The following is a 21938-nucleotide window of genomic DNA, read 5'->3' as shown; positions in this document are numbered from 1 at the left end:
AGAGTAGGAAACATAATTTATTAGCTTCTGTGTCAGTTACAGCCAAGATTCTAACCCCTGTTTTAGGGTACTGAAGAGTTGTTTGCAAGCTTTGTAAGGGTTTATGTCCTGTTCCATCAAAAGAGAATAAAAACAAGCAAGGTCCAAATAAATAGCATGAATTGAAACTGCCTAAAAGGCAGATAGAGATGTGTAGAGGTGGGGAACCAAGTGGTCAAAAATCAGGAATATTGAAAGCACGTGTTGGAGTTTGAAGATGGGTACATAGAATGCAAGACAGACCCTGATGATCCAAACATGTGCCTCTGGCTGGAAGGATGCTGTGGCAGCTCTGAACTTGTGTGTTCAGACTGTGGTGTTTGGGCAGCCTTGGTGAACAGTTCATCCAGATCCTGAAGTGTCTGTCTGGATAATGCTCATCTGGAATACATACATATGTAGAAGATAATACCGTAGCCTTTGTTCAGAATTTGCAGGCTTTTACGTTGGTTTCTGAAAAATGTTTTAATGGTCTCACTAAGAAGAGCAGTGTGGATTTTCAATGTACTTCCATTACAGGCAGTAGCACCATTAAAATGTTTGGTTAGATGTCCATGCAGGACTGCTGCCATGACTTCAAAACTTGTTCAGATGTGATCAAGTGACTTCAGCAGGCTCTTTTGAGACCCTTCCTGTGGTGTTGAAAATCCTTTGTGGTTGCAGAGTTCAAGATGTTCAAGCCTTGAGATTTAAGACTTGAAAACTGTAAATATAGTTGAGATTCTATATTTGGTTACTCAGGCAATATGCTGTTACTTTTTTTGCCACCTCTGAGTGTGCCTTCCGTTCACAGACAGAAGAACCTTTGTTTAGGCTTAAAATTAATCAAATATTGACAGTAAAGCCATAAGCATTTTATAGGCCATACAATCTAAAGCTGGCATATATTAAGATTCCTCTGGGAAACAAGAAAAAGAAAGTTTTATTGCTGAGATGTGAACAGTAATGATGCCTATCAATTTCAGCATTCAGAGAGAGAAAACAGTTTTGAAGCACTGTGTTCGTTTCAGCAAGTCATTTTTTGAAAATGTATTGATGGAACTGTTTGTACTGTTGTGAGCCAGAACAATGTCAGGTGGGTACTGCCTGTACTGGAAAAAAACAACCTCATCATTTCCTGAATCGTCCTGAGTATAGGAATGTGAAGGCCAAAACCATAATAAAAATGGGTGATTATTGCTCTTCACTCAAAGAGAGAAGCTGTAGCTAAAAGTCAATTAGTCTTTAATTCTTGATGTTTCATTTCCTTTACTTCAAAGCAGTTCATAAAAAGATAGTTGATACCTTGCTTTTAAAGACAAGTGTATTCCATGGGACTTAAAATTCATGCTTCATTAAAATGAAAATCACTTTAGTCTAAATTTCAATACCAAGCTGCTTAGAAATTGTTTTAATCTAAATTTTGATCTCAAACTGCATAGACAGTTACGTAGGTAGAGTAAAGTTGGTATTTTTGTTATTTTTAGTTAATAGCTTACGTAAATCAGGTTATATATATAGCATTTCTAGCACCTAGGACAAAGAAGTCTTGTATATAAAGCTTGCTTTGTAGTTGCCTGAAATTCCTAATGCTGTTGTGTACAACAAATGTACACATAGCTGTCTGTTGTCTTTGCAAATGATGTGTAACATTGGCACAGATTTTCCAGACTCATCACGCTGAACCCACAGTGGGATGTGTGCCAAAGGGTTAAGTGTATAGAATGAGAGGCAAGGCATGCCATGTTCAGGATGTTCAGGACAGCACCAGCAGCAGCGTGGTGATCTCTTTTCTTGGGCTTTGTTGTGACTTACCAAGTTTGCCTAAGGATCCTTAAAAACCGTGTATTTACATTAGTGCTTTCAGTGCTTGGGTTTGTGGCAGAGGCAGGGGGTGGGAGGGTGAAAGCTGCTGGCATTTCATAAAATGCGCAGCAAAACGTGTCTCATTATGTTGAGAGGCTGTCTTGGCCCAGCTGTCAGCCAGAGGACTGCCCACAGGAATAAAGTGCCTGTTTTGGCGCTGGGCTTTGTGGCAGGTGGAATTGGGTGTGCTGTGGCAATGGTGGCATGTGCCTGGACTTCGGCTGTGACCCCCTGCTCAGCTCTTTGGCAGGAGGACAGAGTGATCTGGTCCAGAGCCTGAGGTCAGCTACTTGGGCTTTTACATCTCTGAGAGGTGTGTGGAACAGCCTAACTCTGAAACTGCTAAAGGGGGAGAGAACGTGTTAGTGGGGGTCAGTAATGAAGCTTTTTGCTGCTTGTTGTGGCCATCTGCAGAGCTGAGTATGTGCTGGTGAGGTTTAGAGCCTGTCGTGTGAGGGCTGTCTTTGGACATGGGGGTTGTGTGGATGTGCATCATACAGGAATACATTAATTAATCAAGGAAGTATTCTAGTATGAACAGGAAACTGTTGAAAACCTGAGCTTTTCAGTAGCACTTCCCCTTCCTTGTCTAGGCTCTGTGTGAAGAAATAACTTCTGGGCTTGAATGCTTTAAGCACTTGGCAAAACTTTTTTGTACTCAAGGTTTCTGTATCTGCCTACATTGCTGCCATGTTTTTTCAAGTTTCTCAACGTGCCTTGATAATTTTAAGGATATAAAGTGCTTCTTTTTTTTTTTTCTGGATCTCCCAAAGCAGGGATTGCTTTCTCCATTTTCAAAACTTATTGCTTTTAATTCTTGATTATATTTGTTCTTCTGAGTTTGTGTGAAAAGGGTTAAGTGTTTCTGTTACTGTAATGTGGCATGAAGCAAGAGCAGTTTAATCTTCTATAGCTGATGAAAATGTGAGCTTTAAAAAATGTTCAGGAAGGAGAGAAAAAAGCTGAGATTTAACTGATTCTTTAAGAGGCTGTGGAAGTGATTATGGAGGCTCCTGAAACTTTCATCCCAACAATCAAACCGTGTCCAAATTAGGTAGTTCCCTTTGTGTGGAGAAGAGGGACTTGACTGTTGCGAAAGGACAGTGTGTCTCACTTTCACAGTTAATGATTTCCATTTCCTGCAAAAATCTGGAGGCTCTGGACTCAAGTGTAATTGATGGGTTTATGGTACTACCAGGGCTATTGTGTTCTGGTGGCATTTGAGGGCCCCAGTCAGGCAGGGCTTTGGTGTGTTAAGAGTTTACAGTATATAAACACCAGTGAGAGAAGTGGTCACTTCCTTGAAGTTTACAGCATAGTTTGAAACTAGAAGAAAGTGAGCCTTGAGGATGGAGGATGAGCAGGATTTGGGAGATAACTTGAGTGAGCCTGCTGCATCCAGTCACTGAACTTTGCCTTTCGTCTGTTCTGTGTGAAAATTATTTCCTGTAAGTTTTTCTAAATCTTCCTGCAGATGCGGATCCCAAATGCCGGGGTGGGGGGGAGGAGGGAAAGCTGGTTTTTCTATTGGATAACCTGCAAAATTAAATGAGTGTGGGGCAGGGAATAAGAGTATCAGCCACAGGTATGAGCTGTGTGCTGTGGACTTCAAGGTTAGATAGTTGGGAAAGGGGGCAGAGTTGGGAAGGATAGAAAACTGGATAAAAAGAATTATGGGATTTAAGTGTTCTCACAGAAAAGGTGATTTTGGTGTCTCTGAGAATAAGGATTGTCTAGATTTTCTTTTTCAAGTGAATGCCTGATGTGGGGAAGGAAAGGTGACTTACTCTGAAGAAACACATCCGTGCAGTTTCTAGATGCTGATGTTTCATTCTGGAACTGAAACTACAGCATGTTACTGATCTGGTGAAAGCCAAAATTTGTATTATTCTGATTCACACATTGCCTTCTTGGTACACCCACTGCAAGTGTATTAACAAAGCCCATGAACATGTTTTTTCTCTCAATCTCTCCAATTTATTGAGAAATAGATACTTAGTTTTATTTTCTAAGATATTTGTGCAGAGAATTCACCCCATTTTGTAAATCTAGCTTAATTCTACTGATATCCTTCCTATGCCATGGCATTAGAACTTGCAAACCTACTGCTGCTTGTTACCATGTTCACACTGTAATAAAAAATTTAAAGGTAATGCAACTGATTATTGCTTGTGTTTATGTATCTAGGTATACCAAACCTGCTGAGTTCATTTCTACAAATGTATTTTCCCTGAGGTTTGTATGCAGGCTGCACTAATTGATCCTTGGCAGTAGCTGTATCGATAAGCTAAGTCCTAATAGGCAGCTGGTGTAGTAGAAGTGGGTTTTTGGAGGGCAGCCTTATTGGAATATGGCTCTCATTATGGGAGAGCACCACATTTAAAGTCATTTTAGTTCTTGATCTTGCAGTAGTGCCTGCTGGAGATGGTGTGATTACTCCAGGGAGAAGGTGGAAACGCCTCACATCACTCAGCTGTCCTCCTACTGATTAAGGAGTGTTACTGTCCAGGATGCCTTTAGGAGGTAGGCAATTATTTTCAGACAGAGAGATGTTAACCAAGAACTGAAGCCCTATGGGAGGAAAGGGTAAGCAGGGCTGGAGAGGGAGGGGGCCCACTCCCAAAGCATGCAGCATTTCTTTTGCTGCTTCTCAGTATTAATCTCTCTTTAGAAAGCTTTCCCCATTCACATGGTGAAGCATTTAGCGCTTGTGGGGTGACTGTGTGCAGAGCTAAGTGTTCTCTGTTTCATATTCTTGTTTTTGCACTTGCTTGAATGTGAAACAACCGAGTGCTAATTTGCATCCTGTTAGTGAGAGCAACACAGATGCTTTTTATTCCTGATACTCTTCCCAGATAGTATTAGGGGGTTTGTTTTGGTTACATTTTAATATTGATCCAAAATCTAGTTTTAAGCAGCAAAGGGATTTATATGCAGCAGGCTGCTGCCATGTGGTCATTGTTTTTGTGGCAGACTCATTACTTGATGACAAAATTCAGGCCATTGCCAGGTGCTCAAGGCAACCTTTTGCTGCGGTTCTTGTAATAGAGCTCTGAGAACAGCCATACAGCTTGAGTTGCAGATAATAAATCAATTTTTTAGATATTTTGTTAGGGGGGAGTAAATTGAAAGCTCATTTAAAGATTCTTCATCTAGAAAATGAGTTGTCACAATAGGGAATAAGTTAGTGGCAATGGAAAAGAATTGTCTTAAATTGTAAAATTCTGTAATCTAGACTCCAAACGAGAGAGGTTTACATGGTGTTGTCACTGCTGACTGACCAGTTTCATTACATCATAACCAACAGTGAAGCTGTTTGAATTACTCAGCAGATTAAGATGTCTTAAACTGACTATGAGTCAAACTACCTAAGTGGAGATTAATTTGTAAATGATCTTGTGTTTATATGTACATTGGAGAGGGATCTCTTTCTCTGACCGGTTTTCATCATCTCTCTGAAAGCCTTGGTCAACACAGAGACTACACAAACATGCACACGTAGGTGCAGTTTCCCACAGACAGCAAAGCCTGAGTAAGTGCCTGGGTGTTGTTTTCATGTTGACTTACTGGGGAGCTGTCTTTTTTTGTTTTGTTGGTACACTGTATATAGGTACTGTATGTCTTCTGTTGCCATACAGCTTAAATGTAAAGAATTGACAAAAAAATGTTGTGTGTGTTGTGTAAATTGTAGCTGAACGGGTTGGCTGCTTTGTTTACTCTGTGAGTGTACAAACCTGCAGTTTGAATCTTGAGATCTATTTTGAAGTCATCAGGCTTTGAAGTGATTTGTAATAATGTATAGAGAATAATATGTGTTTATAAAAGTAACTGGCAGTTGAATATCAGTATTTTTTACCCAAAGGCATGCTGACGTTAGATGAATAAATGGGGGCTGGGGTGACAGGGCCAGATTTCAGTTGTCTTCTAGAATGCATTATTGGATTTTCTGGTTATTGCTTTTAAATCTTGCCAGTGCTTTTGCTTTTTATTAAAACTTGTGGTATGTATTACATAACTAGTTCTGGGTTTGTGCTTTTAAAATTTAACTGTGCCTGGGTTATGAGCATCACAAAAGCTCACTTGAATAAATGAACAGAACTCACTCTAAGCAAATCCAAAATCAATAGGGCGTTGTTTAGCAAATATGTGCAAACCAAAAGGCAAAACAAGAATAAAATCTGCCTTTTAGAAGACATCAGAATAATGTTCTATGCTATCTTAATAACAAGCATCTATTAAATACTGAAAGGATGCTGTTAAATTTTGATGGCATTGATGCTTTGTCTATTAAGAAACAGAGAAAACAAAAGGGGAGGGGAATCTGGGAGCATTTTGAGAAGCTAAGAATTTAAGAAGAAATTTACCTTGTGTTCATTTAACAGATTTCTTTATTTCACTGTGTTGGAAAGTTTCATTACTTCAGTCAAGGTCCGAGTGAACCTGTTAATTCTTAATAAGGTTTTTATGTTGAATTTGGTCAGAGAAGGAAAACCAAAGCTGTCACACTGACAAAAATGCAGATTCTGAGAGGCAAACCTTTGTTACTAAGTTGTTTAGTCATGGTTGGGCATGCAGTGGTGTCTGAGGCTTGATGTCTTGAAACTGCTTTTTCCCTCCTGCTACAAAAAGAAGCATATATATATATTTCTTTCTAGGGAGATCAGCAGATAGACTAAATAAAAGCTGATGTGAGGTACAAGATGAGGAAGGTTTTTACAGTCAGTGAGACCATGGCACACACAAAGAATTGGGTACCTTGAGGTATCTTCTCTCGAGGAAGTCCATCTTTGTTGGGAAGGGAGCCTTCCCTGACAAGTGTTGTGGCTGATGAGATGGTTTCCATGGATCGGTGTGCAGTGAGCACAGGACGGGTGCAGGCAGGAGAGCAGAGTTTGGCCTGGTGGTGGAAGGTCCTTCAGAAACAGTTTACCCCACAGCAGGCTTTTCTTGGTTTTGGTTTGGCTTTCGGGGCTGCTGGGAGATGAGGTTTGTTTTCATGGGTGCATGTGGCCTTTCTCTGCACTCAGCTGGAGTGATTTGAGAGGATGGTCACATCTGGGAGATGTGTGTGATACAGACCTGCTTTTCTCCGGAATGGCTGAAACCTGGCACGGTGTAACTTTGCTTGGGGAGCGTAGAGATGATACTTCTGATCTGGAGTAGCTGTCGTTGGTATTTTGCTCTCCCCATTTTCTGTCTGGGTATGTAGCTTTTTCCTTTTCCTTTCCCTTTTTTATTTTTTTTCTTTTTTTTTTTTTTTAAATTAAGCTAATCAGATGCCATATGACTGGTGTTTTGAGTAACCTTGAATTTTCCGAGTAATTTTTTTCATAATGCAGCTTTCATTTGTGTACTGAGAAATACTGCTTTTTAGTGGCAAAAGTCATGCTGTAAATGTCAGTTGGAGAAGTGTGGTTGCAGGTTTGAAGTGGACAGTGTTCAGGTTTCCTTCCTCACTCTGTCAGGAACTAAATGGTTAAAACAGTGAGAGGTTTCCGGTTACCATATTTGCATCAGATGACTGCCTGTTTTTCTTTTAATGAAATGTGGCTAACTGAGTGGTTGGCATCTGCTGTGAGGAAGGGTGAATGGAAGAGGGAAATACCAACAATCAGTTTTGTGACTTTGCTTTGTAGCCCAGCTGTTTAACACAGTGCAGTAAAACTTGGCAATTTCAGCAACTCAGAATGATGCTGGCAGTTTCACATGGTTTTACTGCAGGAACAAAGTAGCTGCTGTTGTTCTGGTTGTTGCTGCTTGCAGTTCGCCTTCATCAGTGTAAAATGAGGTCCACAGAAACTGCTGTGAAAGTAATGATCTCTTTTGAAGGAATCACAAATGTTTGGGGTTAGTCCGGCTGCTTCCACAGCCCGACCAAGGACCAGACTGGGGGTGTGTAGAGCAGAATTCCAGAGCCTCGTGACCATGAAATTAGGTTACGTGGAAAACATGAATCTGCAGTTTGAATTTTACAACTGGGAGGAAAATTTTCAAAAAGCTCAACAGAGTAAAGTGCTCAAATTTGCGTGAAAGACTAAAGTAAAGTGAGTGCATAACCCAATTTTCATGCCTCTTACATTTTCTCCTTTTATATTTAATGTTGCTTTAAACTTTAAAGGCACCAGTCAATGAAAGAAGTCTGTGCCTTTCTAAAGATTTTAATACATAGAAGTAATTATATCTCTGTATTAATATATATTATAGTACCTAACACATATATACTAATATATTATTATAAGTAATTATAGTAATTACATTATTAATCATGTAAATACAAATTTTCTTGTCTGGAAATCTGGTGAAGGTCAGAATCCTGAAGGGCCCTGTTTACTTGAAGTTCAGATGTTATTCTGAGGATGCATGAGGAACTTGGGGAAGTAAAAACAAGTTATACCTGTTTCTTTGGTTTGAGAAGCTACTAGTTACAAGCTCAGGAGTATTCACTGGTCTTATTATAGGACCTGCCTTCTTGATTTGGATTCGTGGGTGACAGAAGCAGATGAAATATTTTAGGAAGTAGTCAAGAATGGAGAAGGGAGGCTGCTTGAGCTCAGTGCCTGCCGACTGATTATATTTTGTCCACCTTTCTAGGTGGTGGAGATTCATTGCTTCCTGAAGGGACAACCCATGCCTTCAGAGGCTTGAGACATACAAGGCTCATGGAGAGGGGGGAGTATGTTTAACTCCGTCAAGAGTAGCACTTCCACACCAGACATTAGATCAGTGGTCCTGCTCTGCTTGAGAATTGTAGTCTCATGAAGAGAAGGATTGGTGAGGCAGGAAATATCCTTAGCTGAGCTGGCACTTGCTTTTGACTTCAGTTTGGCAGATGATATCCAGTTCTGCTAGTGTTTTTCAATAACCCTTCAGCCCGTGTGGCTACATCAGAGTAGTAACAGTGGGAGCACAAATGCCTTGGTCGAATGATAATTTGGACAAGAAACTTCCTCCAAACACATTGCTACTAACGCAGGCAGAACATCACATACTGCCACTTTTCTTTTGCTCCAGACCATCCCAGACAGCTTCAGATCCCATGTGAGGTTTTAAGAGAAAGTCTTCTGAGGTCTGGCATGCTTGCAGATTTCACAATGTCTTGAGGCTGAAACTTACCTTCCCATTTGTTTGATTTTACAGTCATCACTTTCCTGGTCTACAATGAGATTTTTCTTCAAATGGGATTTCTCACGAAGGCTCTTGATTACTGTGTGCAGTTTGGGGAGTTCCATTTGCATTACTTTCAGATGATGTTCTGTCAGAGTAGTTATGTTGTGTTTTATGTGTTGTTGCAATCGCTGTTTATGAAGTACACCTGCACTATGCTAGTGTTTATCTAGAAATTGAGAAGTAAATGGTGTAGTTCAGTGTAACCATAACATATGAAATAAATGTGTGCTGAGACATTTCCTTTGCGTTAGCATGAAATATCTCTCAGTTAAATATGCAAAAATATGCAGAGAGAACATGTGTAATTATGCTGTGCAAGGTTGAAGGAGTTAATATGGAGAACTTGTGTTGAAAGGATTCATGGCAAATAAGAGCAGACTTCAAGGAGTATGGCTTTGTGAAGGAGACTTTAAAATCTAGGTGGGACTTTGCCAAGATGTGTATGCAGCCAAAGAGAAATAGGAAAGTTTTTTCCAAATAATTTTCAGATAGTTGACTGAGTAGAGCTTTGCTTTGTAATGATGAGACATTACATTTCCACAAATGTACTGATGCTTGGGTTTAGCTTCCAGCTTGGTAATGGGTTGGGCAGATTCATAACGAAAGAAGTCTGTGCTGTAATGATGAATTATTGTTTTCTGCTGTGGCTTGGGTATTTTTGGGGGGGTTGTGTTTTGTTTCAGTTTATTTTTGGGTGGAATAATGGAGAAACAGCCATAAGACTGATTGCTGCCTGGATCTTTGTTGTGTCTCTCAGAGGTACGTGCATGGAGTCTTCCTGAGCACTTCATGGGATGGGAAGGTTCCCTCTTTCTGAGGCAGCAGCACCTGTGACAGGAGGCTGGTGAGTGGTTTCTGCCCTGAGAAGGGGTTACACTGCAGAGCCTTGCATGCTGCTGCTGCAGCTGTGCTCTGTCCTTCATTGCTGCTGCAGCTTTGTGGCTAGAGCTGCATTGTAGAACTATCAAAAAATGTAGGAAAAATTCTGATACAGGGTTGGGAAATCAGTTTTCTTGTAGCACCCCAGGCTTACAGCAGCTGATGTCCTGCCTGCCCCTTCAGTGCCCTGTCTCTTGCCTGAGACAGAGGTTGGTGGGATGGTGAGCTTCAGCTTGTCTGAGGTGAAAAGATAACCTGAAGAAAAAAGTAACCCAGTGCTTCCCTGAAGAACAGCAAATTACCTTAACCCCTGAGTAACACAGACCTCTGGAATGACTGAGTGAAATCCTGTGCCAAGCCTTGCCCACTGCTCTCATGTTCCCCATGCAGAAAACGGATCTCTCCTCATTTTGTTTCTAATGATTGCAAATCCCCCATGTCATCTTATTTCCAGTCTTTAATTACTCTCCCCTGTGAGAGTCTGCGCTTTTTATTGTTGATCATTAGTTTCTGGCTGCTGGATCTTTTCAGCACCTTAATAAACAAATGATCATGCTATTCCATATCACCTTCTCCTCTAAACATGATAAACTCTTTAAGTTGCTTCCATATTGGAGTTTTTTTCCCCCTAAGTAAATGGGTTACTGTTAGAAATGATGTCTGTGTACAAAGAGGTGTATAAATAAATGTCTGTAATTTCTAGTGTTTAAATTCCAGAATATAGTTTTGAAAAAGCGAAAGCTTCAAATACTGTAAAATGAGATTATAGGAAAAATGACTGAGCAAAATCAGTAATAAATCTTGCTAGGTTTTTTTTCAGTTGATTTGCTAAATGTTTTAATTACAATGCTAAGTAATCCACCACCTAAAAGCACGATCCTTGAACAATCAACCTGATTATTTGATTTTAAGTAAATAAATAATTTTGCTGCTGTTACTTTTCTGTGAGAGGGTTGGAGAGGAAGATGAGTGGTTATGCTATTGAATGTACTAGTTAAATATACTAGGCTATTTACACTGTAACTAATATTAATGTTGATTAACTCTGGGAATGAATTTGTTTTTACTTAGTGTGAAGAGACAGCTATAATAGTTGCATGCTATATTATACATGAAAACAGTTTTTAAGTACAGGTAGAGTAGGAATTTTTGAACCAGCAAGTGCAGTAAAACTACCCTCCTTGTTCAAGTAGTTGTATGTTGGTAAGTGTATGTTAACTGTTAACTTGAGCTGTGTGGTCTGCTGCCTCTCCTCCTCGTGAAAATAAAAGTAACATGTACCTTCAGCAAACTCAGCCTATGTCTGCTTAAAGTCCTGCTTTTGCTAGCAAAAGGAAGGGGAGTGTTTTAAATAAAAAAAACCCCAGTCCCCCAGGGGAACAGGAGAGGCTGGGGCAGCGTGCTCTGCTTGACAGTGTCTGTGATAGTTGGAGTCAGGATTTGGGTCCCCAGAGATACAAGGAGGGGCAAAAGCTGCTTGGTGCATTGCCTACAGGTACACTTTGGCAGTGAAATAGACTCAGCAGCCAGAGTCCTAATTCAGTTTTTCTGTGTTATTTATTTTAGTACAGGGAACAGTTGCTCTGTTTCTGATTGCCTTTCTCTTTTTTTTTTTTTTTTTTAATCTTACCATTAAGTCTTTCTGAACCTGGGACTAACCCTGGTAAGTTCTTGAAAAGCTTTGTAGAGAAATATGTATAAAATCAGTTTAGGAGGAGGAAACCATTGCAAGCAGTTGCGTGAAACTGCTCATGCAGATGACACTGACTTGCAATGGAAACGTGCCCTCCTGTATTTATACCCTTAACTTCACGATGTTGATGTGCTTCAGTGGTGATTGTCAAGAGATGTACATGTGCATCTCAAGTGTGCCCCTTCACAGTAGCTTTTTGTGACATACAGCCTGGTTTTTTTTGGTGCAATTTACTTTGGCGTTTTCTCGAGTAGGTTTTTCTGTTGAAAAGGGTATTTCAGATATCCTACAGTAAGGTTTACAAAAGAGTTGCATTTAATTGCTCAGGCTGAAGTGCTCACCCCTCCCCACTTGCACACACTCTGCCCGTGAAACATGTTAATCCCCTCCTGCCCTCCCCCCATTGAAGAAGCCTGATACATTTCCTTTTGCATTAGTTAGGCCTTCTGGGAAATACATGCAGAAATAAAAGGCTTTTCTATAGCCCTTTCTCCCTCAGGAATGCATAGAAACCAGCTCCTTGGATCTGGTCCACAAACTTGAAACTTGATTTTGGTAGAGACTGGGGGGGAAGGGAAGGAAATCTATAATCCTGTGCACATGTGACTGAGAGAATCCTAATTACGTACTGAGGTAAAGGTATAGGAGCTCCTAAGATCTCACAGTACTTTGTAAATAAGGAACATGTTTTTTGTTTGGTTTTTTTTTTTTTTAAGCCTCTGCATTGTACTGAAGTTGTCACCAAAGCAGGTATTTAAAACTCCTTTGTGACCTGTTTGTCTTTCATCTTCCTGAGAAGTGTGTACCCAGACAGTCTACAAAAAGGGGCTTATTTTGTTTACAAACAGTACTCAGGTATGGTGATGGTTTCTCAGCTACCAGCAATACCTTGGACATTTTACCTTAACTATAGCAAGAAGTGGGCCCTTTCCCTTGGGGTAACTATTTATGCATACTAGTTAGACATGCATGAAAACCCATGGGAAAAGGTGCTGCAGGTTTTTACAGTGGTATTGCTGTATCAATAGTTGATATCTGTAATGTACCACAGGCAGAAAGGCCAGGCTGAACTTGGTGTAGTCTTTACCCCTCAGTGTGTTGGGATGTATAGGAATGCCCTGCAACTTGGAGTGGGCTGGCCGTCATGTTACAAAGGACCCAGAGCTTTCAGCTGCCGGTGTATCTCAGTGGCTTTTGGGGCACACAGGTGCTACAACTTTACGAGAAAGACCTAGGGAGGAGCCAACCTGGGGTTAGCTGTGGTGGTACAGTGGTGCTGCCAGGGTAGGGAGAGTGTAAAGTGGTGTGATGGCCTGGGCACATGGTCACTCCATGTCACTGAGCATGTCATGGTGTCCATGCTGTCCTCCTCCTGACTAAAAGAGGTGTCAGTGTGACTTGAGGCATGTGAAATGTGAATACAAGCCCTTACTGGCAGGACAGTGTGGTTGTTCCCAACATATGCTTGTCTGTGGGTTCATCGTTACTATGGGCAAAACCAGAGCTGCCTCTTTCTCCTCTGTGATTATATTTATTGTTTGAATGTAGCTCGAGAATTGCACAATAAAACTCCTATTGTGAATACATATGCAAATATCCGATGTCACCGCCTGCTCATTAACTCAAATGCAGCAGCATTAGGGGTGTTCTGGTGTTCTACGTGTTTCAGGTGGTCATGGCGTTCATGGAAGCTTGTGCCTCTCGGTGTGGGTTTATCACTGCCTCTGTGTGTGCCAGAAAAGCCAGCCTAAGACACTTCTGCCAACTCCCACTCCTCCTTGCTCCCATGCAGCCTCTTCAGAAGTGGCAGTGCTTAGAGGCCTGATGCTGCACCACATCAGTGCTGCTTGCTGGCGGTGTGGCCCCACCAGGGACAAAGCAGCACCGCTGTGGGGCCAAGAGCTGCTTCAGCTGGTTTTGCCAGCAAGAGGAGTGTCGGTGAAACCGTGGTGTGATCTGTGCTGTGGTGAGCTGGAGCATGAAAATGGGCATCAACAAATTAGGGGTGAATCTGACTTGACCGAAGCGACAGTTTCTTCCAGCTGATAAAAATATTTCATAAATGTTGGCTTTCTTTCACTTATTATCTAGTGTGGAATTGTAGGTCATGTTCCTTGGCAGCCACCAAAGGAGGGAATTATTTTAATTCCACGCCTCTCCCTGAAGCAAGAGATTACGATCTCTGTGATGATGAGTTGTCAGGTTATCTGTTCCCCCACGTTTTAGAATGGGACTGCAGAGGATGGGGTGTCAGAGACCTGTTGCACAATGTCCTTTTCCTTTTGATGCCGACTCTTCACCTCACATTTCAGTGATCTCTGCTCCCTAACTTGTGCTATGGCTTGGTTTAATAACTGCATCCGTCACCCTGATGTCTCCAGCTGGCTGTTTCTTAGAGCAAGATGTATATTTTTGTTTTCTCTCTGATTTTATTTTCAGGTTAGCAGTTGATCCTGTTTGTGCAGGATTTTCACCATCTTGTTTACTCTCAATAGAGGTGGCATTTCGTTCTGTGGGATGTCTTGGGTTAAGCCCAGACTTTCAGTGTAGAGGGAGGGCTCTCCCTAAAGAAACCAGAGGTGGTGTAATCTGGCCTGTAGGCTTTTGGGTACACTTTGCAAGGCTGACCTGCTCACTGAGATTGATTGCTGATGGATTGGGGGTTGTTTTCTGCATTTTTGTTATTGTCAGTTGTTGGTGCTTTTTCATGGCTTGCATTCTGCTGCTTAAGTAGTTTCCCTAAGATTTAATATGCTACTTCCAACCTATATTTTTTAATTATGTTCAGCAAGTTGCTGATTTTAATATGGAATAGTCATTCAGTAATGACTTTGCAGGCAGTAGGTGGTGGTTTGCTACAAAACTGTTTTGCTTTAGCTCACCCATATGTGGCAGTTGCATTGGAGTTTGTTGGTCCAGTTGGCTTAATGCCAGGCTACTTATTAGGTAAGAAGGCTGAAAGCAGAAGTTTTTGTTTAATTTGAAAACTGTCCATTTTCTGTAGATTGAAACACTTTTCATAGTGTCACATAGTACATAAGCATAGCATGTGGGTAATCTTTTTTGGGAGTACTGCTTGCTTCTGGACGGTGGAAAAATTCTGAAAAAAAGTGTGTTGGAAAACACAGCTGTTTAATGACAGGGGTCTTAATTTACTCCTTGATTTAATGTTTTAATTTTTAAGTACGCAGATATCTTTCTGTTTCAAAACTTGCATCATAGTGACAGTATGGTGTGCAGCTTCTTTTTAATCATCTTCCTGGAAGAATGGTTGCTATATGCATGATAAGTCTTCAGTGAAGAGTTGAAGAGTTCCTGGAGGATAAAATGTTCTTAATCATGCTGAGTATGTTTATCTAGCACTTTAAACTCCTAATTTGCTGTATTGTTTAGACTGGTTTTATTTCAAATAACACATTTGTCTGTGGAACAGGGTTTGGACATAGGGAACGTATCTCCTTCTTTTACAAGGGCTACAGTGCTGTTTTGTGTTCATGGGTCAGAAAAGTGAGTATCAGAAGGGTTTCTCCAAAGCTAGAAATGAGTAAAAATTGGGGGGGGTTAGTGTTGTTTACTTGGGGGGTTTTTTGTTTTATTTTTGCGGGGGTTTTTTGTTGGTTTGGTTTTTTTAATTCTAGTTACAATACAAATCATTTGACAGTCAGATTCTAGGTGAAAAACCCGGGCAAGGGTTCCAAAGTATAAAATGTGAACTAATAAAAGCCGGTTTTGCGTGCTGTAGGAAAAGAGAATTGACCCTTAATGTGAAAAACTGATCAGTTAATGTATTCAGCATGGATAAGATGCTTTTTAGGGGTCCGATAAATCAGTTGTGTGGTTTAACACTGAACAGAGCCCTTTTAAAAAATAACTGTCTGATATTGTTCCTTAAATTATTAATGGCAAGTGATAGCTGTAGACCTCCTTCCTTCTTTTGTGAGGTATCTCAGTGTCTGTTGCTTCGGGACTCCCTGGCTGTGGCAGCAGTGTTGGCCACCAGCTGGTGGCTTGGTGTGACCAGAGTCCTCTGAGGCAGCCAGAGGCTGACTGGGATGTGAGATGATGTAAGAATCTAGGAGGGCTTTGACCCAAGCTTTTCACCAAACAGAAACACAACCAGGCATGCATTAAGGAGGGACGGTTGCTGCTGTGATGGCTGGCTCTTGAAGTTTGTGCCACCTGAAGGACATTAAGAGCGTAGTCTTAGTTTTCTTTGTTAATTAAAGCATGGACTTATTTAACATTCTTGTGTTTAACCATGACTTCTTTTTTTAACATCTTGATGCTAACATTTTGTCCCCCCTTTTCTGTAATCGTGGGGAGTCTGGCATAGCACGGCCCAGCACCTGCCAGAGGGAGCAGTATCTGAGCCTCTGGGAAGCTTTTCCTCCATCCTTCGCCCTCTGGGTGGTTTTTGGGGGAACAGTACTGTGTGGAAGGGTTTGGCCTGCATGGCACACAGCTGAAATGGTGGTTTGTGAGCATGTGGGTCCAGGCTGGGTCCGATCCAGCACTGGCAAGGGAGAGCAAACAAAACTCTGGTGCAGGGAAGGTGGGGTTGTGTCCTCCACAACAGCTTTAGTGGCCTGTATCCCGTCTGATGTTGGTGAAGAGCTGTGAGTTGCTGCTCTGTATCTTTAGATACATCATTCATCAAAAGTGGCATAAAAAAGCAGGTTTAATGAGTAAGATGTCTTCCTAGAGGATTTGTATTTGGTGCAGGTCCTGTTGTGAGGGCTGGGCTCTCTCACTTTTAGGTAGCAATGCTGTTAATAAGGTTGTCTAGTGTGTAATGTGGGAATATTCTTTGCCCAAACTGATGTATTTTGTCCGAATGCTAACCCTCGCCACCCAGGCCATCAAGTTTCTGCAATTTTCAGGGCTCACTTCAAGTGCAGTGTTGGATTGGATTTTTTTTCTTTTACCATTTTGGTGTTCATGAGCTTTTTTCTGAAGTCCTCTCAGTTCTGTAGATATAATTTTTTAAAGTATTTTTGCATGTTTTGTTGAGGAGCTTCCTGGAGCAGACATAGTAGTCGCTGTGTTAAATCCCTGTGGCTGCTGCTTTCCTCATGCACTGGAATATTGAACTGAGAACTTACTGAACTTACTTAAGTCAGTCAAATTCTAAACAAAAATGGGCCCCCAAATCAGAAAGCCAGCTCGTGGAAAACACAGTGCCCTTTCTCTTCCCTTGCTATCCCCACTCTGTTTTCCTCCCTGTTGTGAACAGGGAACTCGTGTCTGGGAGGACAGGAGCTGGATGCAGCCGTGGCCAGACAGGCTGCAGGATGGGGGGAGGCAAAGCTGTTTCAAGGGGCATGGTGGTGTGAGGGAACTCTGACCTCTCTGGTGTTGCACCTGGGCAGCCTCTTTGTACCCACCCTGAAAGTTTGCTTTGCTCTCATCCATGAAATGTCTAAGATTGGTTGAGGGGAAGACACTGGGTTTCTTAGTTGCTTGAAGAACTTAAGTGCAGATGGTAATTGATCTGAGTGATGTCTGCTGAGTGATGAAGGCAAGAGGATTGGCTTGTAGAGGATGAAAAGGGAATGAGTCAAAATGTTTAATTTGGTTTCTGTAATCCCATTTGTACCCTTTCTTTTGCAAACTTTTATGTACATTTTAGCTGGTGGGAATAAGAGGATGAAGGTGATTTTGTGTGTCTTCTAGCAGTATGAGAATTGGACTCAGATTGAAGAGAAGTGTGTCTGTTCATGGTATGGTCAAAGTTGTGTCATAAGAAAAATGTGTTGTAATTGTCTCAGTAGCTTATCTCTTGTCCTTACTTAGTCAGAAGGATTTCTACCTGACATAGCTGCTTTATCCACATGGAGTGGTGTACCTTCACTCAAAAAGGAATGCATAAGTGTTTTAAGGCTTCTTAACCCTGGGAGTGCCTTTCCTGTGCGAAACTGTCTGAAGTTGCATAACTTAAGGAAATATTTTTGTGTACCAAAATAATAGCTGATTTAAAAAAAAAAAAACAACCAAAAAACCCAACCCAAAGCCAAAACAAAACCTCAAGAAACTGTTTTACCTATCCCCCATGTGTATAACAAGAGTATCTGTGTCTTAGAGGATTCTGGAGACTATAAATGCCTGCTGGAGGCTTCTCCTTTCAGTAACTCCAGAGCTACCAAAATTGACTGGTCACCAGAGGACTCCCTGACAGCCCCCAGAGGCTGATGGTCTCAGTCATGACTTTTGGCTCTAAACCTGGTTCCTCTGAAAACATGAGGTTTTGGACAGACACTGTCTGAACGTCTCAAAAACCCAGTTCTAAAAGCCACTCCCAAGGATGAGTTTGAAAGCTTGGGAGTTTTATTGTAATGTCTTAGCCATTATGAGCTGATTCCATGTATGTTTTTAATCTGTGGTGCTTGTAATGCATATCAGTTTAGCAAGGTTCACAAAAGCATGGTTTGACCTTCTTCCACTATCTTGTTTGCCTGTGAAGGAATACAGGATATTACCTGAGTTGATAAGTGCTAGAAAATGTTTACAGTGGGATAAAGTCAAGAAGCACTACCTGTGTGACTTAGCAAAGAAAAGGTAATGGGCATAAATGAATACATACAGATGATGGGGAGGAAAAACAGAGCTGACTCCTTAGAGTAATGTACGTAGCACCTCGATGTTTGGAAGCTGAAGGCAGATATTTCAGGGCAGTAATAAGGCACATTTATGTAACAGAAAACTGGTAATGTGCTCTACCTCTGCAGGAGGCTGTATGTTGGGGACTGTCTGCTTTTTTAAGAGCAGATTTTTCACTTCAGCTGACTTGTGGAGGGGTTTAGCAGCCTCTGTTATGCAGGAGGGCAAACAGATTTTCCGTGACAGCTTTGGCTTTGTTAGCTGCATGTTTTTTTCCATCCATATCTTCCTTTCTGTAAATGCCTGCCATGTAATAATTGATCTTTGTGAGTCTCTTTTATTGCTTACAGTCTTCTCCCCTTCTAATTCATAGCTCTTGGGTTACCTACCTCTGTGCTTTGGCTTCATACATCATTTCATCTGTACCTTAATTTAGAAGCGGAGACGTTTGAAAGTAGGAGATATGCTGTGCTTGGGAGAATTACAGCCTACATCTACTTTGCTAAGTTCTTTTAGTTGATTTTGAAGATAGCATTAAGGCATACCTTCATAAACTTGAGGTCAAAAAAAAGTAATGAATTTTAAGCCGTTGTTTAAAGTCTTCATCTGTCATTTTCACGAGATTATCACTTACAGGCACTTGACATCAGCCAACCCAAATCCATATTGCTAATTGAAAAACATTTTCTCCCTATGTGAATTCCTAAATCATGTGGGCTCATTACATAACCTGACACTAACAGGCTGTGATAGAATAAATCACTACCATTAGAGGCCCTTTACTTGTCTCGACCTGTTATTACATTTTGTTCTGGGGTTCTTTCGGTACTAGTTTCTGAAGCTTTGGATGTTCTTTCATCTATTTTGCTGCTTTTAGGGAAACTGGGATGAAACTATTTATTTTGCTCTTTGGAGTTGGTCCTCACGTTGTGATTGCTGTTTGTAGTAGTTGGTGCGGTTGATAATAATCACAGTTTAGAAACAGTGTTGATATGAATGTGAATCGATTTTTGTTTTTAAATGTGTTGTTATGTATTCACGAAACACCACCAGCAGTTCAAAATCTCTCTTTCGTTCCTTTGTGCAAGGAACTTTCTCCTTACCTTTTCTTTCTGGTAAGTGTTTTGCAACTTCTTCTATCAGATTTTTTTTTTAATTGAAGAAGAACCGCCATCTGATTATTTTTTTTTTTTGCGATGCTTGTCTCATACTCAAGTGTCAAAATGTTGTATTTTATTCATACATTTGAAAAGTTGCAAAGGAGCACTAAATATGGCGATCTGGGAGGAGGGAAGGAGAGTAAACTGTCCTTCCCAGGGAGCTATTTTGCACTGTCTTCTCTAGCTAATGACAGTGGCTACGTGGTGTGCTGTCGGACTTAAAATCTGATGGCGCTTATGAGAGGGTGCTGTTCAGTGAACAACTGTAATAGAAGACGTTAGTTTGGTTTTGTTTTGTTTTTACTGAGAGTTTTCACCTCTTCTTTCAGTGCAAGATCTCTTTTTGCTGTTATGTTTGTTGATGAGAAGCCCTGCTACCTGCAGAAATCCTTGTTGACTGTACAACAGTCACCTTTTGTTCTCCAGTTGAATATGTAAGAGACTGACTAACAATGGTTTCCTTATGTGATGGCTCCTGAATGCGCTGTTGCCTGATGGGCAAGGAAGCTGTCAGCTTTAATTAATGGGCAGTCTGTTAGTACAGTTTGTTTGTTTGAACAGTGCTAGGAGGCCCATTGGTCAGTGGTACACTAACCTACAGGGATATTTGTTGTCTGCCTTGGGAACCTTTCAGACTGGTCTATGAATTGCAACATCAAAAATTCACTGATGGGCAGAAAAGCTAGACTTGCACCAGTAGCTGTGAATTATGATTTATCTGGTTTGAAGCCCCACTTCTGAGTGACAGCCTCAGCATCCAGCTCTTCTGAGGGGGAAGTAAGTGGGTGCCATCCATGCTTGGGCAGGGTTTTAATCACAGGCTTGATTCTACTTCTCAGTGCTGCAGTACCCACCTAAATCGATTTAGGAACTGGAATGCTTTCTCTTTGGGGCCCCATGACGGTGTACATTTATACTGAGGCAGACATACCTCTTAAAACAGTTTCTCATACCCATTGCTCAGGGGTGCATAGCGTGAGAATCAAAGGTTAATGAAGTGCCCCCATGTGAAGGTCTTAGTTGTATGTTAACTTTTTCTTTGGCAGCTCTAAGCTATCCTCATTATAGCTTTTGCAAAATCGTTCTGTCTCTGCTATAGCTGTTGTGACTGTACCATGTGTTGTGGTCAGTCCGTCACTGTTCATTGATCTGGAGGGTGCAGCCATTAATTACTCATTTTACTACCTGTTTCTCTACCAGTTTTGCATTTAGAATCCTGTGATGACCTTGCCAGCCTAACTTTGATAGAGTGAGATGGAAGAATATGATTAAACATCAGGTTTTTTTGAATTCGTTTATTTAAAATTGTTTCCTCAAAGAACGGTGTTTCTGATTTATTTTTTTTTATTTTTTTTTTTTTTTGTTCAGGCAGCCAACAAAGGCTGCAAGAAGTTGCATCAGGCTGAGGGCTGTGAGACTGCATAACTGTAATGCAGTTGGTTTGTGTGTTTGCTGTACTCATTGCCTCAGGTTTGCAAATCATCCTTTATGGTACATTTTCAGTCTTCAACACGTCATGGCAAGTAAATTTTACAAAACACACTAACAGTGCTCGTTCATCCTTTTCTTGTGATATCCCAATGGTGAAACCAACTTGTGGTAGAAATTGCACTTCTGAACTTGTGGTCAGGCATTTTATCTTCTCTCACAGCACTCAAATGGCTCTTGACTTTCTGCAGTTAGTGAAATTGGAAGACAAATAAGAGTAAACAAACAGGCTTCAGCACAGGTGGCTTGTCCCTTTCCCTTTTTCTTCATTGCTCCTTTTTTGGTCCTGCTGGCCATTTGTGATTGTTGCACACATCATTATGGTCACACAGTGCTGAAGCATTATGTCTGTGCCACAGTTTGCTGTCTTTCATCAGCCTGGGAATGGAAGAGGACTGTGGGAGAGCTGCCATTCAGTGATTTTTATTTTTTATTTTTTTTTAATCTTCTGGGAGCAGCTCGCATTGAGGCTGGGGATAAGAACAGAGTGATGGAGGCCGAGCATCCCCCAGACACTGCTGCAAAGAAAGGCTTTGAAGGCAGCTGAAGCCCATGCTTTCTCCCTGCTTAGGGAACTGACACAAGGTATGGGGTGGGAGGAGAGCAAAGGCGGCATGATCTGCATTAAGTCCTGCTATTCCTAGCTCCAGATTTTCCACTCTTTAGTACACCTGTGTTACAAGCTCTGACATGTTATCAGTACTGTTGAAGATCAAAATCCTTTAGCTGTGTGTGGCAGATGTGTTTCAGGGACGCTCATGTTGCTGTTTTTCAGGTGTGCTCCTGTGTGTGTGTCACAGGAGCACAGCTCATGCATTTGCACTTGTGATTTATTCGGTCCCCTGACATCAACACGGGGCTTCCAGAACCTGCCTGGCCCAACCTTTGGTTATGCTTCTCACCTTCTCTGGAGCTCAAACGCAAGTTAACACAAGACTTAGATAGAATAGGTTGGTATTTTGCAGTGTTTTCTCATCCTGGGAGCCTGCTAACCCTGTGTGTGCTTGTGAGCTCACGAGACATGCTTCAGAGTTTGTCAAATCCCTGGTGCAAGTGCCAGAAGGAAAATT

At 41.3% G+C, this 21938-nt stretch overlaps 1 protein-coding gene across 14 annotated transcripts in view; it reads left to right on the top strand.

Annotated features, from left to right (window-relative positions):
* SEMA4D (semaphorin 4D) overlaps positions 1–21938 on the top strand; it is a 96524-nt gene that overhangs the window by 10783 nt on the left and 63803 nt on the right. For 10 of the 14 annotated variants that reach the window (XR_001875839.1, XM_017821154.1, XM_017821152.1 and 7 more), the window contains exon 3: positions 9809–9895. The exons of 2 other annotated variants lie outside the window; for them this stretch is intronic. The gene's annotated coding sequence lies outside the window, so the exon portion shown is untranslated. Of the gene's footprint in view, positions 1–4293; positions 4408–9808; positions 9896–21938 lie in introns of those variants that run through there. 2 more of the 14 variants (XM_017821150.1, XM_017821145.1) reach the window with 1 other exon arrangement.

Source organism: Lepidothrix coronata, unplaced genomic scaffold (assembly GCF_001604755.1).
Source record: "Lepidothrix coronata isolate B3197 unplaced genomic scaffold, Lepidothrix_coronata-1.0 Scaffold89, whole genome shotgun sequence".
In the NCBI taxonomy this organism is placed as follows: domain Eukaryota; kingdom Metazoa; phylum Chordata; class Aves; order Passeriformes; family Pipridae; genus Lepidothrix; species Lepidothrix coronata.
This window is presented reverse-complemented; position numbering and strand designations above follow the sequence as displayed.